This window comes from Arachis ipaensis, chromosome B9 (genome assembly GCF_059453495.1).
Source record: "Arachis ipaensis isolate K30076 ecotype BB chromosome B9, ASM5945349v1, whole genome shotgun sequence".
NCBI classification, from domain to species: domain Eukaryota; kingdom Viridiplantae; phylum Streptophyta; class Magnoliopsida; order Fabales; family Fabaceae; genus Arachis; species Arachis ipaensis.
Window position 1 is genome coordinate 106,663,253 of NC_142444.1, and position 20,307 is coordinate 106,683,559.

A 20,307-nucleotide genomic window follows, 5' to 3' on the forward strand; every position below is an offset into this window, starting at 1 on the left:
ATCAGAGACTGTGGTTGCTAAGTCAGAGTGGCTCTGCTTAGAATCCTCTGTCTGTTGCTGAGAAGATGATGGAAAAGGCTTGCTATTGCTAAACCTGTTTCTTCCACCATTATTGTTATTGAAGCCTTGTTGAGGCCTCTGTTGGTCCTTCCATGAGAGATTTGGATGATTTCTCCATGAAGTATTATGGATGTTTCTATAAGAATCTCCCATGTAATTCACCTCTTCCATTGCTGGGTTCTCAGGATCATAAGCTTCTTCTTCAGGGGAAGCTTCCTTAGTACTTCCTGGTGCAGCTTGCATTCCAGACAGACTTTGAGAAATCATATTGACTTGCTGAGTCAATATTTTATTCTGAGCCAGTATGGCATTCAGAGTATCAATCTCAAGAACTCCTTTCTTCTGATTTGTCCCATTATTCACAGGGTTCCTTTCAGAAGTGTACATGAATTGGTTATTTGCAACCATCTCAATGAGTTTCTGAGCTTCTGCAGGCGTCTTCTTCAAATGAAGAGATCCTCCAGCAGAGCTGTCCAATGACATCTTGGACAGTTCAGACAAACCATCATAGAAGATACCTATGATGCTCCATTCTGAAAGCATGTGAGAAGGACACCTTCTGATCAATTGCTTGTATCTTTTCCAAGCTTCATAGAGGGATTCTCCTTCCTTCTGTCTGAAGGTTTGGACTTCCACTCTAAGCTTGCTTAATTTTTGAGGTGGAAAGAACTTTGCCAAGAAGGCATTGACTAGCTTTTCCCAAGAGTTTAGGCTTTCTTTGGGTTGTGAATCCAACCATGTCCTAGCTCTGTCTCTTACAGCAAAAGGGAAGAGCATAAGTCTGTAGACTTCAGGGTCAACCCCATTGGTCTTGATAGTGTCACAGATTTGCAAGAATTCAGCTAAGAACTGATGAGGATCTTCCAATAGAAGTCCATGAAACTTGCAATTCTGTTGCATTAGAGAAACTAATTGAAGCTTAAGCTCAAAGTTGTTTGCTCCAATGGCAGGGATTGAGATGCTTCTCCCATAAAAGTCGGGAGTAGGTGCAGTAAAGTCACCAAGCACCTTCCTTGCATTGTTGGCATTGTTGTTTTCGGCTGCCATGGCTTCTTCCTCCTTGAAGAGCTCTGTTAGGCCCTCTAGAGAGAGTTGTGCTTTAGCTTCTCTTAGCTTTTTCTTCAAGGTCCTTTCAGGTTCAGGATCAGCTTTAACAAGGATGCCTTTGTCTTTGCTCCTGCTCATATGAAAGAGAAGAGAACGAGAAAGTATAGAATCCTCTATGTTACAGTATAGAGATTCCTTGAAGTGTCAGAGGAAAAGAAGAATAGAAGGAGAAGGTAGAAAAAGAAGAATTTAAACTTATCAAGAGGGATAGAATTTGAATTGTTGATGGTGGAGGAGTGTTAGTCCTTAAATAGAAGGATGTGAGAAGAGGGGAAGAATTTTCGAAATTAAAGTAAAAGATTTTGAAATAATTAAAAGAAATTTTGAAAATTTGATTGATGATTTTCGAAAATTAAAATTGGGAAAGAAATTAAGTGATTTTTGAAAAAGATTTTGAACTTAGAAATCAAAAAGATATGATTGAAAATTAATTTTTGAAAAAGATGAGATTGAAAAGATATGATTGAGAAGATATGATTGAAAATCAATTTTTAAAAAGAAGGTTTTAAAATTAAAGTTGATTACTTGGCTAATAAGAAATTAGAAGATATGATTCTAGAATTTAAAATTTGATCCTTCCTTAATAGGCAAGTAACAACTTGAAAATTTTGAATTAAATTACTAATTGTAGCAAGGATTTTCAAAAATAGTAAAAAAAATATAAAAAATGGAAAGAAATTGATTTTGAAGAGATATGATTGAAAATATATGATTTGAAAAAGATTTGATTTTTAAAAATTATGAAGATTTGAAAAAAATTTGGATTAAAAACAAATTCTTCCCTATAGTGTCATCCTGGCGTTAAACGCCTAGAATGGCATCCATTCTGGCATTTAACGCCCAAAATGCTACCTTTTTGGGCGTTAAACGCCCAGCCAGGTACCCTGGCTGACGTTTAAACGCCAGTTTTCCTTCTTCACTGAGCGTTTTGAGCGCCCAGCTTTTTCTGTTTAATTTCTCTGCTGAATGTTCTGAATCTTCAATTCTCTATATTATTGACTTGAAAAGACACAATTTTGAAAATATTTTTGGATTTTTAATGATGAGAAACAATAAAAAATGCAACTAAGATGAAATAAACAATGCATGCAAGACACCAAACTTAGAAGTTTGTATACTAAGGACTATAACAATTTGAAAATGCATGTAAGAAACAACAAAACACACAAAACAAGAGAATTTAAAGATCAGAGCTAGGAAATCATCAAGAACAACTTGAAGATCAATGAAGAACATATTACATATATTCGAAAAAATGCAAGAAGAAGAAAGACATGCAATTGACACCAAACTTAAAAATTAGACACTAGACTCAAACAAGAGACATAAAAATATTTTTGATTTTATGATTTTATAAATTTTTTTTTGATTTTTTGAAAATTATATGGAAAAGAGAATAAAGAGATTCAAAACTTTTAATAAGAATTCCAGGAATCATGCAATGTTAGTCTAAAGCTTCAGTCTAAAAAGATTAGACATGGCTAGCCAAGCTTCAGCAGGACATTACATTCAGCAGCTAAATTGATAAGAATCAATCAGCTTTTGTGATGATAAGAACATCACCTTGAAACTCTAGAATTCATTCTTAAAAATTCTGAAAAATAAAAAGAAAAGTACCTAATCTAAGAAACAAGATGAACCGTCAGTTGTCCAAACTCGAACATTACCAGGCAATGGCGCCAAAAACTTGGTGCACGAAATTGTGATCATCAACAATGGTGCCAAAGACTTGGAGCTCTCAAACGTGAATCACACTTTGTCACAATTCCGCACAACTAACCAGCAAGTGCATTGGGTCATCCAAGTAATACCTTACGTGAGTAAGGGTCGATCCCACGGAGACTGTCGGCTTGAAGCAAGCTATGGTCATCTTGTAAATCTCAGTCAGACATATTTAAATGGTTATGGAGAATTGATAATTAAAGATAAATAAAACCTAAAATAAAGATAGAGATAGAGATACTTATATAATTCATTGGTAAGAATTTCAGATAAGCGTATGAAGATGCTTTGTTCCTCCTGAACCTCTGCTTTCCTATTGCCTTCTTCCAATCATTCATACTCCTTTCCATGGCAAGCTTTATGTTGGGCATCACCATTGTCAATAGATACTTCCCATCCTCTCAGTGAAAATGTTCTACACACGCTGTCACCACACGGCTAATCATCTGTCGGTCCTCGATCATGTTGGAATAGGATCCATTGATCCTTTTGCGTCTGTCACACGCCCAACACTCGCGAGTTTGAAGCTCGTCACAGTCATCCCTTCCAAGATCCTACTCAGAATACCACAGACAAGGTTTAGACGTTCTGGATCTCAGGAATGGCCGCCAATAATTCTAGCCTATACCACGAAGGTTCTAATCTTAGATTAGAAACCCAAGAGATACACATTCAAGCTTGTTTGCATGTAGAACGGAAGTGGTTGTCAGGCACACGTTCATAGGTGAGAATGGTGATGAGTGTCACATAATCATCACATTCATCATGTTCTTGGGTGCAAATGAATATCTTGGAGAAGAAATAGACTTGAGTTGAATAGAAAAACAATAGTACTTTGCATTAATTCATGAAGAACAGCAGAGCTCCACACCTTAATCTATGGTGTGTAGAAACTCCACCGTTGAAAAAACATAAGAACAAGGTCTAGGCATGTCCGTGAGGCCAGCCCCAAACGTGAAAAGGTCTATCAAAGTCTTTTTGTAAAAGTATCTTTGTAAAAGTCTGAAAATACAATAGCAAAAGGTCCTATTTATAGAAAACCAGTAGCCTAGGGTTAGAGAAATAGGTAATTAATGCAGAAATCTTTTTCCGGGCCCACTTGGTGTGTGCTTGGGCTGAGCATTGAAGCTTTCATGTGTAGAGACTTTTCTTGGAGTTAAACGCCAGCTTTTGTGCCAGTTTGGGTGTTTAACTCCAGCTTTTGTGCCAGTTCTGGCGTTTTGACGCCAGAATTCTTAAGCTTACTTGGAACACCAGTTTGGGCCATCAAATCTTGGGCAAAGTATGGAGTATGATATATTGCTGGAAACCCCAGGATGTCTACTTTCCAACGCAATTGAGAGCGTGCCAATTGGGCTTCTGTAGCTCCAGAAAATCCACTTCGAGTGCAAAGAGGTCAGAATCCAACAGCATCTGCAGTCCTTTTTCAGCCTCTGAATCAGCTTTTTGCTCAGGTCCCTCAATTTCAGCCAGAAAATACCTGAAATCACAGAAAAACACACAAACTCATAGTAAAGTCCAGAAATGTAATTTTTATTTAAAAACTAATAAAAACGTAATAAAAACTAACTAAAATATACTAAAAACATACTAAAAACAATGCCAAAAAGCGTATAAATTATCTGCTCATCAATTGTGTGATGTTATATGAAATTGAATGGATATTGAATATTGAGTGTGTGAATAAATGGGAAGAATGTGGAATAATAAGAAATTCGGAATTCAGGAGTGGAAGGTGACGAAATTGAATTTAATTGTGTAAATAAGGTAGGTTTGGTTTGGTTGAGTGTAATTATGTGAATGTGGTTGGGTTGTGGCCATTTGGATGAGTGGAAATGAATTTGGCTTGTGAACATTGGAATAATTGGTGATTTCTATTTTGGGGTAAAAACTGATTTTTGACCAACTTTGGCGGTCCGTAACTCGGACCTCGGAGTTAGGGATTCTTCAAAACTAGATTTTTAAGAAAGTTTATTCAATGATCATTCCAACGGTTCAGGAATGGTTGAAAAAGGAATTTTGTTGAAGAAGTTATGTGTGGCAGAAGTTTGAGGTTTTAAAATAAAATTTTGCAACTTTATTAACGTACTCCGAGACACACACATGGCCGACGCGCACGTGTCGCTCATGATTTTTACTCTCTCACGCGTGTGCCTGGCTGATGCATGAAAACTTGTCCCTTAACAAATCTCCCTCGGTAAGTATACCGAATTGTCGTCAAGAAAAAACTCACAGTAGAGTGAGGTCGAATCCCACAGGGATTGATTGGTCAAGCAACTTTAATTGGAAGAATGTTCTAGTTGAGCTAAGCAGAAAGTGAGTTGAGAATTGCAGGAAATTAAATGGCGAGAAAGTAAATAGTAGAAAATAAATGACGGGAAGTAAATTGCAGAATCTTAAATGGGGAAGGAAAGTTTAGCATGAATGTAAATGGCATAAAGTAAAGAGAATGGGTAAGATCAGAAATGGGGAATTCATTGGGCTTAGGAGATGTTGTATTCTACGGATCAAGTTCATTTTCATCTCTTCCTCAATCAATGCATTCATTGATCTCCTTGGCAATCTTAAGTGATTGAATTCCAATTCCTTGGTAATTCAATCTCTCAAATCAGATCAATAGCCAATTCCTTGGTCTAATTGCTCATGAGAAGAGATGAAGTGTGGTCACTGATTATACCACATGTATTTCCAAATCAAAGTATTGGGAGAATTATATGTCACCATATCCACCCAAACCCCAATTTGGTCCAACATGAGAAAACATTTCTAGCATGATCTCTTCATCCCTTTTCCAAGGTTCAGAAGAGATCAAAGTATGAATAGCTTCTTTTCCAAGATAACTACTCAATTGGATGAAGATTGAAAGCTTTCTAGTAAGATCAAGAGAAAAGAAAGAAGAAGAATAATAAAAACTATTATTGATCCATCAAATTACAACAGAGCTCCCTAACCCAATGAAAGGGGTTTAGTTGTTCATAGCTCTGGGAATGGAAAGCAAAGATGGAGAGTACATTCTAAAAGTTAAACTAGAAGTGCAGAGAAAGTAAAATACAGAGCGTAATTCTAATAATGCAAAAAGCTCCTTTTTAGTTCAAAGCTCTCCCTATTTATACTATTCTTCTGATCTTCTAGTTGGCTTTTCAAGTCTTGGATAAGGGCCTTTGGATCTTGAGTTGAAGCAGTTATCTTCTTTAGTGGGCTCAGCTTTACTTGCAGAGAAAGTGTGAAGTAGGTAGGGACTTTAGCTTAGGGCGTTAATGGTGTTAACGTTAAGTAAAAATGTGAGGTTGAGAACGTTAGTGACAATCACCTTTTTCACTAACGTTCCTAACCTAAAGTGGTCCACGTTAACTTCAACGTTAGTGGCAGTAGCGTGACCACTAACGTTGACCCTTGGCCCTTCGCAAACGTTACTGAGGTTTACCTTTTTCAATAACGTTGAGAGTACCCCTTTCTCCCTACATTAGAATAGTTAACATGGCCTTTAGCGTAGGCTTGCAAAATCTTCGAGAGCGTTAGTGACACTTACCTTTGTCACTAACGCTTCAGAACGCCCCTACTTCCCACGTTAGAGTTCACATTAACTAGGTTAACGTGACTTCTAACGTGGTATTGATAGCCATCTCCAACGTTAGTGACAAAGGTGAGTGTCACTAACATTGGCTCATCATCCCTCTTCTTCACGTTAGCTTCCACGTCAATGTAATTGACGTGGCAACTAACGTGGCTCATAGTGGCTCAATCCAACATTAGTGACAAAGGTGAGTGTCGCTAATGTTGGTGATTCTTGCTCCCTCCACGTTAGAGTCCACGTTAACTAGGTTAACGTGGCTTTTAACGTAGCCAATATGGGCTTAGTCCAACGTTAGTGACAAAGGTGAGTGTCACTAACGTTGGCATCATCTTCTTCTTCCACGTTAGAGCTCACGTTAACTAAGTTAACGTGGCTCTTAACGTGGCCAATTTCCCCTTTTGGAACGATAGTGGCACTTACTTTTACCACTAACATTGGACTATGATGGCTCACGAAGGCGTTATTGGCAATCACTTTTCTCATTAACATTGCAAGCTAGCCTTCATTCCACGTTAGTGGTCATGTTAGCTAGACTAACGTGGCTACTAACGTGGTTCTTCCTTTCTTCCTTTATCCCGAAATCAAGCAATAAAGTGCATCAAAGCTCTAATCCAAGTTATGAGACATGCATCATTCAATTTGTCCTTTAATTCATGCATAATTCTCATGAAATCATGTAAAATTCACAATGTTTGCTTGAATCAAGATGTAAGTGATTATTTACCCAAAACTTGCTTATTTCCTAAGAAAATGCATGAAACTACCTTAAAACCATAAAGAAAAGGTCAGTGAAACTGGCCAAAATGCCCTGGCATCACAACACCAAACTTAAAGCTTGCTTGTCCCTAAGCAAGTACTGGAACAAGAGAATGATGAATGAAATGACAAGATGAATGAATCATTATTGTGGAAGTCATGTTCTTGGTTTTATGGGGTTTCATGCATAGCAACTTAGGTTCATTCCTTTATTGGCTTTCAGACCTTTATCATGCCTTGGAATACTCACTTGATTGCACCCTTTGAGACTTTTATTTATTGATTCCTTTGTCTTTCCAAGGTTTATTTCATCCTTAGGCTAAGTATTCTGTGAGGGGGCGACTCTTTAAGATAAGCTTTCAGCCAACATTCCCGAACCAGTTGGTTCAAGGTGCTGGGTGTTGAAACACCCCTAAGGACTTACTCCCTCAAGTCTCTCTCCCCCATACATGCACACCACAGGCACATGGTTTGTTATTTTCTTTCCTTGAGGCCTTGGTGGCCAGCACCTCTTTGGGTTACTAAATGTTCTGTAGCAAGGTTGCTCTTGATAGTGGATTTTCAGTTGATAATCCCGGGTTAGTTAACCCAAGTTACCAAGTGATGAAGCACTCCTAAGAACTTATTCATCCAAGCAGATCCTTGGTATAAGAGCACCACAGACACATCCCTCAAGTTTCAAGCCCTTGGTGCCTAGCCTTATTCTTTATTAACTTTTCTTTCTTTTTCAACTCTTATTGTTCTTTTCCTTTTTCTTATTAGGATCTTATTATTTAGCTAGTCTCATGGGGTGTGTTTCAAGTATATGATTCAGGACAGATAGTTGCCTTCCCACCTTGTTGGTGAACCAACTTAGCTAAGTGATTACTACACCACAAATTTAAGGACCTGCTCCACATCTTGAACATCACTCTGGTCTTTCATAACATCTCTTTTTATTGGACTTAAAAGGACAAGCATACAATAAGCAAGATGAAAATGAAAACAGGCAACTTGACTAGCAAGCATAGACCTAAGCAAAAACAAACATCAAATTCTAGTGAATTAAGCTTAAAGAGTGAATATTAATCAAGGGCACATTCAGACTTCCAAATTGATTATTTCCAAGCATATGGAATCAAGTAACAATACAACCTTTTGGTGATGCCTTCCAGCTACCCATTTGTTGTCATCCTCCATAGCTTCTGCATCCTTCCTCACTTCCTTGGATAATGGTGCACTGTTTTTCCAAAAGATTGATTGAATCCCTGTAAAATTATTGGAAGTTGCTTGTCCCCAAAGCACTTGAGAGATAGTCAGTATGCATGTATGCTAGTGCATTTCGGAACTTAACTTGGTGTGTGAACACCAAACTTAGTTCCTTGCCTAATACAGCAGGTTGAATGCATGCAGAAAATTTCATGTGTTGTTATCAGCAAGACAACTAGAAACTAACTACTGTTAAGTGGTTCCTCTGATTGGTTGGATCTAGCAATTTGCCCTTGAAGGAGTGTAGTGTGATTCTAACTGAAATCTTTGGTGGAACACCAAACTTAGAATTACACACTCACTCTTGTATTGTTTTGGTGTGTAACACCAAACTTAGCTCCTCACAATATGGGGGAAACTACTTGTGATTTTTATTAAAATGCAAATGAAAAGAGAACTACCTTGGGTTGGTTTTGCCTCCGAACGAAGCGCTCTTTTAGCATCGCTAGCTCGATGATTCCTCTATCACTTGAGGTGATACTTCACTTTAGGGCTTTCCCCCATGTTGCCCATGTAGTGTTTAAGCCTCTGTTCGTTAACAGTGAACGTCCTATTTGAAATTTCCTCCATGATTTCTATGTGCCCATACGGCGAGACCTTTGTGACAAGAAAGGGTCCTGACCACCTTGATTTGAGTTTTCCAGGGAAGAGTCTTAATTTGGAATTGTAAAAGAGCACCTGCTGTCCTTCTTCGAAGCTTCTGGGTGTTAAATGGAGGTCATGCCTTCTCTTTGCCTTTTCTTTATAAATCTTGGCATTTTCATAGGCTTGAGATCTGAACTCCTCCATTTCTTGTAGCTGCAAGACCCTCTTTTCACCAGCAGCAGTGCTATCAAAATTTAGCAGCTTGAGAGCCCAGAGGGCTTTGTGTTCCAGCTCCAATGGTAGATGACAAGCCTTTCCATACACCAGTTGGTATGGGGACATCCCGATTGGTGTTTTGAATGCCGTTCTGTATGCCCAAAGAGCATCATCCAGCTTCTTCGACCAGTCCTTCCTTGATGCTCCCACAATCTTTTCCAGAATCCTTTTTAGCTCTCTGTTAGATATCTCAGTTTGCCCACTTATTTGGGGGTGGTAAGGCGTGGAAATCTTGTGTTTCACCCTGTATCGTAGGAGAAGAGATTCTAGTGGTCTGTTACAAAAATGGCTCCCTCCATCACTGATGAGTGCTTGTGGGACTCCGAACCGGCTAAAGATATTCTTTCTGAGGAAGTTCATGACCACCTTGTTATCATTCGTTGGGGTTGCAATAGCCTCTACCCACTTGGAAACGTAATCCACTGCTACCAAGATGTACTTGTTTGAATATGAGGTTGGGAAAGGTCCCATGAAATCGATTACCCACACATCAAACAGTTCCAGTTCTAAGATGAAATTTTGTGGCATCTCATTTCTTTTGGGTAAGTTTCCAGCTCTTTGACATTTATTGCAATTCTTTACCAGTTCTTTGGCATCCTTGAAAAGGGTGGGCCAAAAGAATCCGCTTTGTAATACCTTGGCTGCAGTTCTGTCCCCTCCAAAATGGCCTCCATAGCATGAGCTGTGGCAGTTCCACAAGACCTCTCGTCCCTCTTCTTTCGAGACACATCTTCTCAGAATTCTATCTGAACACTTCTTGAAGAGATATGGTTCATCCCAAACAAAATACTTTGCGTCATTGATGAGCTTTCTTTTCTGGTGTTGTTGATGTCTGGATGTAAAGCCCCAGTTGCCTTAAAATTGGCAATATCTGCAAACCAGGGTGCTCTGTGAATCGTCATCAACTGCTCATCTGGGAAGAACTCATTTACATTTGTATCATGTGTTCCTCCTTTATCATGAGGGATTCTGGATAGGTGATCTGCTACCTTGTTCTCCACTCCTTTCTTGTCTTTGATTTCAATATTGAATTTCTGCAACAATAAGATCCATCTTATTAGTCTTGGTTTTGATTCTTGCTTGGCAAACAAATATTTAAGTGTTGTGTGATCTGTGAAGACAATCACTTTGGCACCAATGAGGTATGATCTAAACTTGTCAAATGCAAAGACTATTGCCAGCAACTCCTTTTCAGTAGTGGTATAGTTTCTTTGAGTATCATTGAGGACTTTGCTGGCATAGTATATCACATGGACCAACTTATCTTTCCTCTGTCCTAACACTGCCCCAATTGTGAAATCAGATGCAACGCACATCAGTTCAAATGGTAGGTTCCAGTCAGGTGGGGAAATGATAGGGGCAGAGGACAATCTCTTTTTCAAGTTTTCAAATGCCAGCATGCACTTTTCATCAAAGATAAATGGTGTATCAGATACAAGGAGATTGCTTAAGGGCTTGGCTATCTTTGAAAAATCTTTAATAAACCTTTTGTAAAAGCCAGCATGCCCTAGAAAACTCCTAATTGCCTTGACATCACTTGGTGGAGGTAATTTTTTAATGAGTACCACCTTGGCTCTGTCCACTTCAATGCCTTGGTTAGAAACCTTATGACCAAGAACCATTCCTCCTGTGACCATAAAGTGACATTTCTCCCAGTTCAAGACCAAATTAGTTTCTTGACATCTTTTTAATACCAGGGCCAGGTGATCTAGGCAATTAGGAAAAGAGTCTCCGAATACTGAGAAGTCATCCATAAAAACTTCGATGATTTTTTCTATCATATCTGAAAAAATGGAAAGCATGCAGCGTTGGAAAGTTGCAGGTGCATTGCATAGCCCAAATGGCATGCGCCTGTAGGCAAACACTCCATATGGGCAGGTGAAGGAGGTTTTCTCTTGGTCTCTTGGATCAACCACTATTTGGTTATATCCTGAATAACCATCGAGAAAACAGTAATATGCATGTCCTGCAAGTCTTTCCAGCATCTGATCCATGAAAGGAAGGGGGAAATGATCTTTTCGTGTAGCTTCGTTGAGTTTTCTGTAGTCTATGCACATCCGCCATCCTGTGACTGTCCTTGTATGGATTAGTTCATTCTTCTCATTGGGGACTACAGTGATTCCTCCCTTTTTTGGAACAACTTGCACAGGGCTGACCCATGGGCTGTCTGAGATCGGATAGATCACTCTTTCTTGCCACAACTTCATGACTTCTTTCTGTACCACTTCCTTCATGACTGGATTCAGCCTCCTTTGGGGTTGAATGGATGGTTTGGCATCATCTTCCAACAGTATTTTATGCATACATATGGCCGAACTGATTCCCTTCAAGTCAGCAAGGGTCCATCCGATGGCATCTTTGTGCCTTTGCAATACTTCAAGTAGCTCTTCCTCTTGCTCTTGGCTGAGGGATGAATTTATGATCACTGGATACCTTTCATTTTCTCCTAGATATGCATACTTGAGAGTAGGTGGCAGTGCCTTTAGTTCAAGTTTGGGTGCTTCTTTCTTCCCATTCTTCTCCTCTATTGTGCCATGAACTTGAACCTTAGCTGTTGTAGCTTCTTCGCTTGATGCTGATTCCTCCTCTTCTGTTAATCCCTCAAGTTCTTCTTTTTCAAAAGTCTCTTGTACTACATCTTCCAATGAGTCTAACCTCATACATTCTCCCGATGGTTCCTGTGGATAGTTCATGGCCTTGAACACATTAATCATCATTGTTTCATCGTGTAGTCTAAGGGTCAGTTCACCCTTTTGGACATCGATGACAGCTCCGGCAGTAGCTAAGAATGGTCTGCCCAAGATGATAGAAGCCTTAGCTCCTTCCTTCATGTCCAACACTACAAAGTCTGCTAGAAAGATAAAGTCTCCTACCTTCACTAGCAAGTCTTCCACTATGCCGTGAGGAAACTTGAATGATCGGTCTGCCAGTTGTAAGGCCATTTTTGTTGGTTTGGCCTCCTCAATCTTCATTTTTCTCATCATAGCTATAGACATCAGATTTATGCTGGCTCCTAGATCACATAGAGCCTTTTCCACTGTTATTTCTCCTATAATACAAGGAATCTGGAAGCTCTCAGGATCCTTCATTTTCTGGGGCAATCTATGCTGAATGATGGCACTACATTCTTCAGTCAGTATCACAGTATCGTTGTTCTTCCAGCTTCTCTTCTTGGTCATCAACTCCTTCAAGAACTTGGCATAGAGCGGCATTTGCTCTATTGCTTCAGCAAAGGGTATGTTAATCTGTAGTTTCTTGAAGATTTCTAAAAATCTGGAGAACTGGCTGTCATCCCCCTTCTTCTTCAGTTGTTGAGGATATGGGACTGATGGGAAGCAGAAGCTGGTGAATTAAAAATTTATTAAAATGGTTATGTTGCAAGTATAGTTCTTAACTCACCGAAAATCTGCCTATCAATTTAGAAATGTGTCACAGAGAGTTTAAATTAAAATTATTGGGAGTTTTAAGTCCCAGGTCGTCTCCCAACGAGTTGCATAAAAGTGTGCTATTTTATTAATCAGATGTTCCAAGAAGTTGAGCTAAGTAAATTGGAATTTAAATTGAGGAATTTTAATTAATATAAATAAAAGCCTTGACTGGGAATTGATTAGTTAGAATCTCTATCATTGATGGAGTGATTTTTAAGATTGATTTATAATTAACGGTTACTCTGTTTGGTTATCCTTTACTAGGTAAGGGAAAGTCAAACAAGTTGGAATGCCAGATCTGTTCACGAGTTACAACCCACTTAGTTCAAAGGGATTGGCGTTGGTGACAGGATAGCAATCCAACATTTAACCCAACTACAAATTTTTCCTTCAATCCTTCCAACTCAAGAGTTCCTTTTAATCAACTCCCCATCAAGTAATGAAACTACTCACGCATTGTAAATAAAGAATCCATAGCACATGAAAGGGAATTAAAAGAAGACATGATTATTGGAATTGAAATTGAATTAAAAAGAAATAATCCTTGCATTAATTAATCATAAAAGTATCTGAATGACAAAATTGAACATAACAAAGAACATGGAAGAATAAAACCAAGTTAAGAGAACAAACTAGAATGATGAAGTCTCGATGAGGAAATAACTGTTCTCAATGTTCCAATGCTAAGACCAATTGAAAATCAAAATTCTAAAAACTAGAGAGAAAAAAAACCTAAGAGAGTGAAAACTAGATCTAAAACTACTGAATGAATCTCCCTGTTGTTTCTGCATATTCTCTAACTCTAGTCTGCTGTTCCGGGCCGAAAACTGGGCCAAAATAAGGTCCAAAATCGCCCCCATCGAATTCTGCAGATTATGCAGATCGCGCATGTCACGCGATTGCGTCATCCATGCGGATGCGTCGCTTGCGCTTTTTCCTCTCCACGCGTTCGCGTCGTCCACGCTACCGCGTCGCTTGCGCTTTCCAATCCGCGCGGCCGCACAAGCCATGTGGCCGCGTCTCTGCGATTTGCGCTCCTTCGCGCGGTCGCGTGAGCCATGCGACCGCGTCACTTCTCACTGGTTATCTCCTCAAATTCTTGTGTTCCTTCCATTTTTGCTAGCTTCCTCTCCAATCTCCATCTCATTCATGCCCTATAAAGCCTGAAACACTTGACACACAGATCACGGCATCGAATGGAATAGAGGAGAATTAAAATTAAATAATTAAAGTCTCTAGGAAGCAATTTTCAAACATGTACTGAATTTAGGAAGGAAATCTAAATGCATGCTAAATTGATGAATAAGTGGGTAAGGATCATGACAAAACCACACAATTAAACACAATATAAACTATAAAATAGTGGTTTATCAACCTCCCCACACTTAAACATTAGCATGTCCTCGTGCTAAATTGAAGGAGACAAGGAAATAAGTATGAACATGCAGAAACTCATGAAATGCGATGCAATCCTACATATATAAATAAATGCAACTATATGATTATTGTCCACTTGATCAAAAGTAAATAAGCCCTTCAAAACAATTACAAATCAAATTCCACTAATTCTATCATTATACAATAAAACCGATAAAAGTGCAAGAAGATAGCTTATGAAAGCAGGATACATGAAAATTCAAGCATTGAACCCTCACTGATAATGTATGTATGCTCTAATCTCTAGTGTATAGGGTAATCACTCTATTCTTCTCTAGTCATGTTTTCTAACTTTTGTTTTTCTCCTAACCAATCAACAACAGTTAATATACCAATGCAAACATCATGAGGTTTTTTCAGGGTTGTAATGGGGCCAAGGTGCAGGTAAGGGTATACATATGGCTAAGTGAGCTTTATAAATTGAATATTTAATTAACCTAAGCTCTTACCTAATATACACATATTCTATATACTTTTAAATTCATGCTTAGCTACCCATAATTCCCTTTTTCAACCCATACTCATGTTTCAACTTTGTATTTTAATTCTATCATATGTGCATTGATATTTGAATTCTGAATTTAACATTGGGGTAATTTTGTCCCCTTATTTATTTGTTTATCATCTTTTTTTTTTTGAATTGAAATAAATAAAGCTTATCAATGCACATAGATTTTTGATTCTTATAGTTTCACATGAATAGGTATCCAAATTCCCTTTAAATTTTCATGACACATCCCCTTAACAACTTTTGTTCCCACAATTTTCCATACTTAACTAGCACACACAATTCTATCTTAAGCTAACCAAAGATTCAATTTGGGATATGCAATTTGTTTTTCAGCTTAAGGTTAGTAATGTGGTAAAATATAGAACAAATGGGGTTTTAAAGGCTCAAAGTGGTTAACAAGGGTAATTGAAAAGGGTAGGCTTGATTTGGATAAGTGAGTTTAAACAAATAATGGCCTCAATCATGTGCAAGCATGTAAATATAATAAATATTGGACATATAAGATAAAACAAAATATAGATTACAATCATAGAGGAGTAAACACACAAGAATAAAATAATTATGGTTAAATGATGTAACCATACATAAAGGCTCAAATCTTTCACAGGTTGTGTGTTCTTTAGCTCAAACATCATGTTCCAAATACAACTCAAGCAGATTTATCATAAAAATTTTGAAAAATTAGTGAAATTTTATTCCAAAGATAGATTTTTAAAGGAAACTTGTTGTCTTTTAAATCAAGTAGAACATGCATGCAACTATTCTAACCTATGCAATTTATTTTATTCTATAAAAGAAAGAAAATCTAACTAAAATATTCTAATTATTGGTGTACAGAGAAGAGACTTTACCTCCGGAAGTCAGGTACTGACCGATCTCCCCACACTTAAGGCTTTTCACCGTCCTTGGTGCCATCTGTCAGAAACAGGGGTGGGCTGGTAGCAGTATCTCCATCATCGGGACCGTGATGGCTCCCTGTGCTAGTAAAGGAAGTGGAGTCCGGGGTGTCTGAGTCTCTGAAGCGTCCCTTGAGTATCTCCTTGAGGTGTTTGAATCGGCGCTCGTTACGGCGCTCTCTCATCTTAGCTTTCAGTTCATGCCGATCCAATTTTTCAAGTATCTGCTGGAGCAATTTCTCAGTTGTAGATGTTTGTGGTGTTGAAGAAGGAATATCTTCAACTGGCTCAGTAGCCTGGCTTGTAGTGGCTGCTAAAAGTCTGAGGTATTTCCCGTTAGGGACATATTGATCATCCCATGGAAGCATGGCTTTGGTGTCCCCAGCTCTATAGGAGACTCCGGCTGCTGAGACAAGATCTGAGACCAGGGCGGGAAAAGGTAGGTTGCCCGCGATTTGTACATGCTCCATAGCATTCCGAATGTGTCTTGAGAGATTCAGAGGTTGGTCGGTAAGGATGCACCATAGTAAAACAACCATGTCTGCAGTGAAAGAGGACTCGTGAGTGCTCAGAAAGACGTAATGGGACATGATCTGTGCCCATACGCGAGCCTCCAAGGTAAGTGCGGAAGCCAAGATTCCCTTAGGGCAGGTACGGTGGTATCCGTAGATCTAACGGCTGCCAGGTAATGCAATGACTCCGAGAACAGAGTCCCAGTCGAATTGGTATCTCTGGCGCTGAAGGGCGGCTTCTTGAAAAGCGTCCATTCCTGTTGGAATAGGGGAAAGACTCAGAGCTTGCTGAATGGCCTCTTTTGTGATGGGACTTGCTTCTGCTGGACATAAACAGACTGCAGGGTCGGCATGTAGAAGTTGGAGTAGAACTCAACTACCCAAGAAAGATTGACCTGCCTTGGCTGTTTCCGTAGGAAACCCCATTGTCTTCGCTCAATTTGTGGCTCAACAAAGGTAGCAATATTGGACGGGAGGATAAGAAGGTATTCATTGTTAGAGTTCCTTTCTGCCAGGATAGGGAATATCTGCTCACAGTAGCGATTGGAAAATCGCGCAGCGTCCTTTGCTGGAAAGGCTTTCTCGTTTTTGTCAACCTTTATTATCCTCTTGACTCGTTTTGTTGAGGGCTTGACTGCGGTTGAAGAAGGCTCTGCCACTAATGCTCTTTTAGTTCCTCTTCTTGCTGGTGGTTTGGAAGTAGCTTTCTCTTTTCCTTTCTTGGTGGCCATCTTGAAAGAAGGGAAGAGAAAGGAAATTAAATTCAAAGAGATATACAGCAAAGAAGGAAACGAAAAAGAGGGTGATGGATGCATATTAAGGTATGCTGACATTAACACATGCTCGCGAGTACGTGTGAAAAGCCAACGATGGAAAATAGCTAGTGCATATAAAGACAAATGAATGCAAGGTGTTTATTGGCATGCTGGAAAAGGGCATGAGTAGCATAAACCAAGCTATACTTTGTAACAAACCATCACGTTTGTATTGACAATTAAATTCAATTAATAAAATAAGAAGGAGAATTTGTGAAAAGCAAGCATTTAATAGTAGAGTAAAGTAATGTAGAAAAGTGCATAGTGCTATATGGGCTTTTTCACAAACACATGGCATGTATGTTAAACAAGATATAAAAAGTATGAAATTGAACATGCAAGCAATCCCTTAAAAATAATAATAATAATTGTCAAATAAATTGTAACAAGTCACAAGCATATAAAGAGGGATAATGACTCAAAAAAATTTCTAACATCATGTAAAAAGGGAAAAGAAGAATAAAGAAAATAGGAATAATTAAAAGAAGAAGAAAAGAAAAAGAAAATACATGTAGAACAATAAAAAAATGATAGAAAAAGAAAGAAGGAAGAAGAAGGTAAAACCTTGTTAATGGAGGAGAGAGAGTGTGTGTGTGAAAGGTGAGATAGAAAGGGGAAGGGAGAAGGAAGAAAGAAGGAGGGAAAAGAAAAATTAGGATTTGGAGGAAAGAAAGATAAGATAATTTGGCCATTTAGGTTGAGCTGTGCGGCGCATACAACGCGGCCGCGTGGGGCACGCGTTCACGTGGGTGCGCATCAGGTAAGAAGACGCGATAGCGTCAGTCACGCGGTCGCGTGACCCGTGTTGCGCTGCTGGCGCGAGTGCAGCCTCGCTCCAGCACAACTCTCTGTTCAATTTATTTTAATAGCCAAAATTGGGTGACGCGATCGCGTGGGTCACGCGATCGCGTGAGTGTGCGTTAGAAAATAATTGACGCGGCCGCGTCGGCGACGCGGTCGCGTGACAAGAATTGTGCTTCTAGTACCAATCCAGCACCACTCTCGCACAATATAGCATTGTGCACCCTTTTACGTCGAAAATGCAGGGCACGCGGCCGCGTGGGGCACGCGGTCGCGTGGGGTAATTTGTGCCATTGGCACGACTCCAGCGCTCCTCCTGCGTAACTTTCTGTTCATTTTTATTTTTCTTTACTTCCCCTGCCACGCGAACGCGTCGCTGGTGCGATCGCGTCGTGCGGCAAATTTTTTTTTTTTTAAAGAAAGATAATGACATGTAAATGAAAGAGCACGAAAACACTAATAAAGAGAAGAGTTATTAAGGAAGAAAAACTAAAAGTGAAGAAAAGAACGATCATACCGCGGTGGGTTGTCTCCCACCAAGCACTTTGCTTTAACGTCCGTAAGTTGGACGCTCCACTAGCTCAATCTGTTGCTATGTGGGGATCTTCCAAGTGGAGGATCTCAAGCTCCTTGCTTTTCTGCACCTTCTCACCATGGTACAGCTTCAGGCGGTGTCCATTAACCTTAATAAGTTCAGAGCTTGAAGGATGGCTTAGGTGATAAACTCCGTACAGTTCAGCCTTCTCTACCTTGTATGGACCTTCCCATTTTGATCTTAACTTACCGGGCATTAGCCTTAGTCGAGATTTGTAAAGGAGGACGAAATCTCCAGGTTGAAATTCTTTCTTCTTGATGTTTTGATCATGCACAGCTTTCATCCTTTCCTTACAAATTCTGGAATTCTCATAAGCTTCTAGGCGAAGGTTCTCCAGTTCCTGCAGTTGCAACTTCCTTTCAGCTCCGGCCTTCTCAATTTCCATGTTGCACTCTTTAACTGCCCAGAAAGGCTCTGTGTTCGATTTCAACTGGAAGATGGCAAGCTTTTCCATAAACTAAGCGAAAGGGACTCATCCCAATGGGTGTCTTGTATGCTATTCTATATGCCCACAGTGCATCTTGTAGCCTGGTGCTCCAGTCTTTTCTATGAGGCTTCACTATCTTTTTCAAGATACGCTTAATTTCTCTATTTGACACCTCGGCTTGCCCATTAGTTTGGGGATGGTAAGCTGTTGCAAATTTATGGATTATCTCATGCTTCTTCATCAGTCCTGTTAGTCTCCTGTTACAAAAATGGGTGCCTGATGCCAGGGCATCTTGGTCAGTTTCACTGACCTTTTCTTTACTGTTTTTAAGGGAGTTTCATGCATTTTCTTAGGAAATAAGCTAGTTTTGGGTGGATATTCACTTACATCTTGATTCAAGCATACATTGTGCATTTTACATGATTTCATCAGGATTTTGCATGAATTATATGATAAATTGGATGATGCATGATCCATGATTAAGAGCAAGACTTTGATGCACGTTGTTTGATTGATTTCAGGCCAAAAGAAGTAGAGAAGAGCCACGTTAGTGGCTACGTTAGTTACACTAACGTAGGCACTAACGTGGAAGGAAGGAAAGCCCCAACGTTAGTGGGAAAAGTTAGTGGCATTAACTTTGAAGAAAGGAAATGGAGCCAACGTTAGTGACACTTAACATTATCACTAACGTTGGACCAAGCTCATAAGTGGGCACGTTAGTTGCCACGTTAACTTAGTTAACGTGGCCTCTAACGTTAAGAAGAAAGGGGGAAGCCAACGTTAGTGACATCCAACATTGTCACTAACGTTGGCCCAAGTTACAACAAAGCCACGTTAACTCCCACGTTAACTTAGTTAACGTGGAAGCTAACATGGAGAAAGGTGGTGATCGACAACGTTAGTGACACCAAACATTCTCACTAACGTTGGAGTGAACTCACAAGCTCCCAATAAGCCACGTTAACTCCCACGTTAACTTAGTTAACGTGGTAGTTAACGTGGGCAAAAGTCCCACCTGGCAGCCTAACCATGCCTTCTTCAAACACGCATAACTTGAGCCACAAAGCTCCAAATGAGGTGATTCCAGTGGCATTGGAAAGTAGGATTCCATAGATTTCCAAGCATATATGGCACTACATGGTTGATACTAAATTTAAGGTAGAAAACCTGCCCCGAAAGTGCAATAATGAACATGGTATCAGCCTGTATTTAGGCCAACTGACCTCTTCACCTTCCAAGAAGTATCACTCGAGTTGTAGAACTCCAAATGATGCGCTTCCAAAGGCATTGGAAAGTAGAAATCCAGGGCTTTCCAACGATATATAATAGTATGGGGTGGACACTAAGTTTGAGCTTCTAAAATGGGAAATCGCTAGCGTTATTGGCAATCAACATTTCCAGAAACGTTGGCATATATGCTAGCGACCATGTCCATTTCAAAGGAGCATAACCCGAGCTACAGAGGTCCAATTGAGGTGATTCTAGTTGCGTTAGAAAGCTGACATTTAGAGGTTTCCAACGATATATAATACTCTATAGTGGGCATGAAATTTGAGC

At 39.5% G+C, this 20,307-nt stretch overlaps 1 non-coding gene across 1 annotated transcript; it reads left to right on the forward strand.

Annotated features, from left to right (window-relative positions):
• Nucleotides 1-597: 597 nt before the first annotated feature.
• LOC148545799 (small nucleolar RNA R71) lies at nucleotides 598-705 on the forward strand. The gene has a single exon (XR_015901041.1). It is a non-coding gene; the product is annotated as a small nucleolar RNA R71 (small nucleolar RNA).
• Nucleotides 706-20,307: the final 19,602 nt, after the last annotated feature.